The 7,516-nt window shown below is 28.6% G+C and overlaps 1 protein-coding gene across 1 annotated transcript in view; it reads left to right on the top strand.

The window, feature by feature from the left end:
* The first annotated feature begins 2,286 nt into the window (after positions 1–2,286).
* LOC132943048 (uncharacterized) overlaps positions 2,287–7,516 on the top strand; it is an 86,723-nt gene continuing 81,493 nt past the window's right edge. Inside the window, exon 1 of the mRNA XM_061011830.1 lies at positions 2,287–2,502. The gene's annotated coding sequence lies outside the window, so the exon portion shown is untranslated. The remainder of the gene's footprint in view (positions 2,503–7,516) is intronic.

Raw genomic sequence — 7,516 nt, 5'->3', positions numbered from 1 at the left:
AGGAGTTTGTGTTGGGTACTAATCTGTTCTTTGGCTACTACAAAGACTACTCAATGTTATGAATGAGAATTGCCTGTTTATATTTTGATGTGGTTAAGAAATTTAAGTTGAATAATGTCATTGAAGTATGAGATTATTATCTTATGATTTGTACCTTGTTTGATAAATGTGAGAAGTTCTGTGTTGTGCTTTGTGCTTAAGAGGATGTCAGCGCACTATTTGTTTTCTCTCTTTGACCCACGCGCAACATAGACAAAACGCATTTGTGCAGAATCGTTTTTTCTATGTTTTCAAGTAATCTTAGAGTAAAATCATCCATTACAAAAAAGATAAAGAATAATATTTTTGAGAGATTGTCATATCGATTTTAGATTTTATTGTTATTTGACTTTGTATTTGAGTTTCAAAATAAATAAAAAAATGTTGTAAATTGAAATGATGTTTAAATTGTTTTGAAACAATATTTAGAGAAATCGATATGACATTCCCTCAAAAATATTATTCTCTATCTTTTTTTGTAATGGGTGATTTTACTCTAAGATTACTTAAAAACATAGAAAAAACGATTCTGCGCAAATGCGTTTTGTCTATGTTGCGCGTGGGCCAGAGAGAGAAAACCAATAATGCGTTGACATCCTCTTAAGGTTTAATATTGGTCATTGTATAGATTTTTAGATAACGAATTTATGTTCCACTGTAATCGAAATATTCGTTGTTTAAAATAGAGAAAGTTGTAACATGTTTTGTATAGATTTAATTGATATCAAATATTTAATTTCACAGGACATAATTCTATATTTCTATCTATAATCTACGTCAATTTATGATGTTAAGACGTTTGCATATTATAATGTACTTGCATAAATTATAATTACTTTGAACATAACGATTGTGATATTCGTACAATCATTATATAATTAGTGGCTCATTATTTAACACTATTGTATAATTTATATATAAATCCAAATAAAGGTAAAGTAACCAAAAACCATTATAATATTACAATCTATAATAATTTAATATGCATTTTTTGATGTATTTAAAGCTGGCAAAGCATTTTTATATGATACAGATCAATAGTAAAAATATGTTAGAAAAACGTTTTAAATCAATTATAGCCCCTCATTGTAAATACTCTAAATACTCTAAAAATATAGCTAGTATTACTAAACCTGTACTTAAGTAGTTATGTATACGTCTTATAGGGTTATATAATATTGTCGTATAGGTATAACGTACTGCCGGTAACACATAATTTAATTTAAGACTATATTTGTACGATGTGTACAATATAATATAGGTGATTACAGACCGGTCCTGATTATCGAATAAATTAAAGCCAGCTTGGGGGCTCTAGTCTATACGTCTTACAAATGTTAGCGTTCCTATTACTTATCAAAGCTTTCCCAAATTGTCTTTAAACCCAACCTAGTAGATAAATACTTTTTGAAATGAGTCTAAATACGTCAAACAGTACTTAGGTACCATATTATTTATATGTGCCAAGTACGATTCTGTACGTTTCGCACCATTCCTTATTTTATCTGAAAACGTTATAAATATCTTTGCAACTTGCAGCTATAATAATTTATTGTATCTTTTTCGGTACAGGCGCAAAGTTTGTTCGAACACTGGCGGTAAAACAATCATTAGTTATCCCTTCGTCGCAATTGGTATGTTGAACGCGTTGATTTTGAACATCAATACCGCTGATTAATAACAAAATATGTAACAATTATCTGAAGAAAAAAACTAAAATTGAAAATTTTGAAAATTACGAAAATCGCGAACCATATTTTTTTGCGTCGTCCGTCTTTCAGGGAAATACTTCAGGTGAAATGGCCCTTGCGTTTTCGGTGTGTAAAGTGCACGCGTACACCCTGCCCCCTGCAGCACTCGATCCGGGTCAGATTACAGTGGTTGTCGTGGCATCCATGGATGCACGGAGAGTGCAGTAGACTGCTGCTGCAGTGCTCGCGACCGTATTTTGGCGATAAATATATTACAGTTGTGTCAGGGGGTGATTTGGGGGGGGGGAGAGATGCGATAATGATTCCGATCAAATCAGACACGAAAATAGATATCGAATTGTAGGGGAGGAGGGGAGGGGGTGGATAATGTGGGCCGGTTTACATGTGCTCTCGTTTGTCATACGCGTAGAACAGCCTCAGCCACATACGCTCAAACCGCGTGAGCGCTGAAAGCGGCCGTTTTCCCAAGAAGCACGCCGCCTCGTAGTTTCCGCGTTGTGGCCGTACGACGTTCAGTACCGTTCAAAATGCGTTAGGGTGTGCAGCGCGACGCCGGCGACCCGTAGACACCCCTTTGAGTTATAGTAACTTATTTTCACGATTCACGTGCGTTTGTTCCTATTATTATTGTCGTCGTTATCAATACAACTACGTATATATTATATTATAACTGCTGGCGGTAACGTCGACCGACTCGACCGCGGATTTGGAAAAAAAAAACATCCGAAATGGACTCGAGTACCGATTTTGAGTAAGTTGTAGTCATATAATATAGTATTTCAAAAAGATTTATGATCAATTACTGACGCTCATCAAAAAATATAATTACGCTTTTAGTAATAAGTAGGTACCCACGCGCATGACGATGAACTTTAAATTCTGAAAAAAAATAGGATGCGATTAAGATAGAAAAATTAGTATACATTTTGAAAATTAATACTGAATGGCGTCATTATTAGATGAGCAATTAATATAATAATTAGGTATATTATATTATAGTATAGGTACCTATCCAAAACTCTAAAGTTACTCAACTTTCCAAGACTGGATCATATTTAAAATCCAATATACATTAATCGTTTTGTTATTATAGACTATATAGTGTTAAACTTATAAACTGTTTAAAATCATGTGTTCAGTTAAGCATATGTACTGGAATAACACTACAATCATTATATAATTAGAATTTTTTTTTATTATATTATGTAGTAACAAGACGTAATCAATAATCATTAATATATTTTTAGACAGCTTAAAATGTATATCATAGCTTTTGAATCCATAATATTGTATTTTGTATGATAATATTATTTTAGTACTTTAAAATCACTGAAACTTATTAGGTTGATGTTTAAAAATGCAAGAATCTAAAAAATTTTCGATAAAGACAATATCCAGTTTTTGGGTGTTTACTAAAAGTTTAATTATTTTTCACAATTTCACAGAATTATAATCGTAATTCTCAGAGAAAAGATTTACAGCAAATGTCATTTTTTATGCCTATATTTAATAGAGTAAGCCAAACAATTTTTATCATAATATATATATATTGTTTTACGACCGCTAATCTTAAAACTTTTTATATACCCTAGTAAATCAAGGTCATACAATTTATTCTGCTGCAATGATCTGCCATTCGTTTTAAAATTAATGACTATTATTCACTCCTGTATCTTATTTTTTTTTTTACTCTAAATATTATTTGTATCAGCAACAATTTTAAACTATTTTTTGAATAAAAATACTTTTCAATTCATAAAGTAAGTACCTACCTAATAATCAGGAATACCGTGAAACATAAGTTTCATAAATTTTTTTTTTTAGAGCGATACAGATGTTTGAAAGAACTTTATTGTTGACTAACATTTTACAATCAAAAAATATATTACATACTATTTAATACAATACCTGATTAACTAATTAATATTATTCAAATAAAAATTGTATTTTGTATAATAATATGTCAAATACAGTAGTATATATAGTATATAGTTTTAATGATTTCTTCTTCCCGCATAATCAACATTTTGTAATACTGGATAAACCATAATTTTAATTTAAAAATCGGAACTTGAAAATTATATACAGAATGTAACAGAAAGAACTAACACATGTAAAAAAAAAATAATAATATTGATAGGAACAAAATTTATGCATGGATAGTTACGAGTACATTTTTCTACTATTTCTACATAGCACCTTGTTTATATTTACATTTGGTCTGAATCACGAAGCAGGATTTTATTCTATTCAATTGAGAAAAAAATTATTCTCGTTTTCCGTCAATACTTATGCTTTAGCCTTAAGAGGTTAGGGGTTAATGATAAAAAAAAATTGAATTAGGTTATGTATACAAATTTAAAATAAAATGAATTATGTTTTAAATTTAAATTAAATATTTAAATATTTGTGAAAAAAATATGAACTGACAATGAAACAACTTTTACTCGCTTTATTAATGTACCTAACTTATAATATGATTAGTTGAGTAAAATTTAAATTAAGTTTTTATTTTTTTTTTATTGATTAAAGTTTATAATACTTAATGAAATGTCATGTAGTACAAGGTATTACATTTTTTTTTGGATTTCGCCAATTATTATGATGTCCTAATGAAAATTAACGGTTACGCGTGTTAGTTTTTTTTCGACTATTAAAACATAATCCTGTCTGTAAAGCAGCGTAATTCACTGTGTATCTTTAATAATGTCGTTCTTTATCTTTAAACCTTATGGTGTGTAACATTTTGTATTATACGCAGGACGACAAATGAGGTTTCTGGTTTTGTTGCCGAGATAACGACGACGACCTAAAGTAGACTAAAGTACGTTCTGGTGTAAACCGTTTGTCGAAAAGAAAGGGTGTTAGAGCAACTTCACGACGCTTTACTGTCCGTTGACCTAAATCCGTTGGTACCATTAGCCTAAAATGTATTTGTTTCTTTATTATCATACAGCCGGACTGATTTTTTATGCCTACATACTTGACTACTTTCAAAGATAAAATGGCATGGACTTAAATGCAAACAATGCTTAAACAAATTGTTAGTACTTACAACAGTATAATGTAAAATGTAAAATTGTAATAGATGTTTTATGAAAAGTAATGTTTGTGGTATGCAAATAGACGAATATTGTTGTTATTACTTATTATAATTATTTGTTTATCAGTTAATTGGTCGCACTAGAAATTGTACTATTACTGTTTGCTCCGATGAAAATATTAAAAATATACCGATGCAGGAAATGGAAGGAAACCCGGAGCTATTGAGATTACATTTGTCATTTGTATTGTGAATGTTCAATTTGAAAATCGTGATAAATCATTGAATTCGTAAACTGAATCTGAGCGATTCAGACCTTATGCGCTTAAAATTCTTCATAATATGGATTTTTCCACAACACTAATTTTGAGTTAACCAATTAACATTAAAATTTCATATGACCGTATACACCAAGTTTTTGATAATTAAAAAAAAAAAATGATTTCACAGTTTATTATTTTTTCTTTTTAGACAAAAGTGAACTATGAAAGTAATAAAATAATTAATTCGGAAACAGAAGAACATTACCAATGTACCTATGTATCATCAATACTATCACGGGATTTTAAGCTGGCGTAAACACCTATTTTGCATTTTTACTTGCGATGTTCTAGGAAAACGCTTATTGGTTATTACCAAAAGGTATTAAACGGAATTTTGAGTGTACCTACATCTAATCAATGTACCGAAAATTCGATTAATTATAAAATTTGCTACACATGTATCGTGGGCTCATGTCCAACAACGGCACCAGACTTCCGTTATTCATTATTGGTTCTTAGTATAAAAGCCAATTGATTGCCGAGATCATTCATTTTGGTTTTCTGGCAATTTCTTTTTACGAGCTCATTCCGAAAAACGTCAAGATTTCCACCAGTATCCGCTTCCCCATCAAATCCCTTACACATATCCAACTTGATATATTCGTTCAATTATCTCTGAAACACCAACGCTTAGAGTTCTTCTACATTAGTATCTTGTAAGATGAAACTCGATTTTCATCCCCATAATCGTTCCATATAAAATTATGCTTAATATTGTGGTCCGTACGTTTAGGAGAATATTAGTTATATAATAAATAAATACTTTTCATAAAGAACACTGTGACGATTAAATTACAATTAATTAAACGATTATGCATTATGCAATTATCAAATTGAATTGGACAGTTGTAGTTGGTCCTACGAATATTTTTGAATAATTATAACGTTTAGTTTAAAACTATTCGAAATGTTAACAGAGTCTTTCACGTTTGGATTATATTTGTTTGAAAGTAATTATAAAATAGTTTAGCATATTTAAATAGAAAAATATACATTAATTATATATTTTATATTATTTATAGTTATTAACATTTTAAATTTAAACGAGATTGATTGCATCATTTACTTACAATAAAAGTTTTTTTTCTTAATACCTTTCAAAAAGATACAGTTAATTAACCTTTAAAAGTCAAATAATTATATTTTGCGTAACCGTTCGTATTTAACGAATATCAATAGTAATGGAAGATGTTCTTCAAGGTAAATAAAAAATGTAAATTTAGGTTAAAAATTAAATATATTTACTTCGTATATTTACATCGTAATAATATACCGTTTATTAGTGTATACATAATTTGTATTATTGATAAGTTACTAAAGTTAAATTAGACACCTAAAAAAAAAATAGAATATGATAGATAAAAACCTATGATGTTAAACAACACAGAAGGCAAAACATTTTCATCCATTGAATGTACCAAATTGAAAATGAATATTTTTTAAAATAAAAAAGACGAACAAACAAACATGTGATATTGCATAATTAAAATCACATACCTATTCAATCGAAATAATAAGTGCATGTTCATTATTCAACTGTATTATATTATGTATTATCCATTGCCCGAATAATTTAACTGTAAATTAAGCACAATATAAATTTAAAACTTATATTATGATTTATTTTAACATAATATAAAATATGTACAGAAGTACAGTGTACCACTTATGAAATTCGTTCAAACGATCTTTCTTAAATATAAATAGTTAATAGTTGCAAATAGTTGTATTAATTTATCATATATCCTATATTATGAATTATGTGTACACTAACTTTCGTAGACAAGTTTGTTTCGTTATTTTGATAAATTGTTCTGTAGGAATTGCATAACTAATACAATTAATAGTTATACTCTTTATTTTAGTGAATTAATTTAAATATGAATTAAAACGTGAGTCTTGTGACGAGGATAGTTTATTGTTTAGTTAGGTATCCAAAAATAAATTTGAGTTGAACATAACGTATTTTCATTTATCGGGAAAAAATATTGTGAAGCATAACTTCAACATTATATTATATTAGATTTTTATTTTAATTGTAAATGAATCAACAATATTTTTGAGTTATCAAGTCTAAGTATTCAAAATGTCAAATAATCAACAAAAAAAAAACGTTATAAAAATACTTAATATTAAAAGATAAGCCGAGAAAGAACATTGTAACACAGTTGTAATTTTATATCCACAAAATATGTTAAAACTAAACACATGGGATCGATAAGTTTACAATTCATTAATTATTTAAAAATTAGTCGATAACAGTCCCCTGGGGTATGCATTCCGATCCTATACGTGTATTACGTAGTAAATACGGAAAATCATTTATTTACACTATAATATATTGTATAATAGAATTCCATGTGAAATATTTCAAAAATATTCAATTCTGTTTATATCAG

The sequence above is a fragment of the Metopolophium dirhodum genome, chromosome 4 (genome assembly GCF_019925205.1).
Source record: "Metopolophium dirhodum isolate CAU chromosome 4, ASM1992520v1, whole genome shotgun sequence".
In the NCBI taxonomy this organism is placed as follows: domain Eukaryota; kingdom Metazoa; phylum Arthropoda; class Insecta; order Hemiptera; family Aphididae; genus Metopolophium; species Metopolophium dirhodum.
The sequence above is the reverse complement of the archived record's forward strand: the minus strand, read 5'-3'. Positions and strand labels throughout refer to the sequence as shown.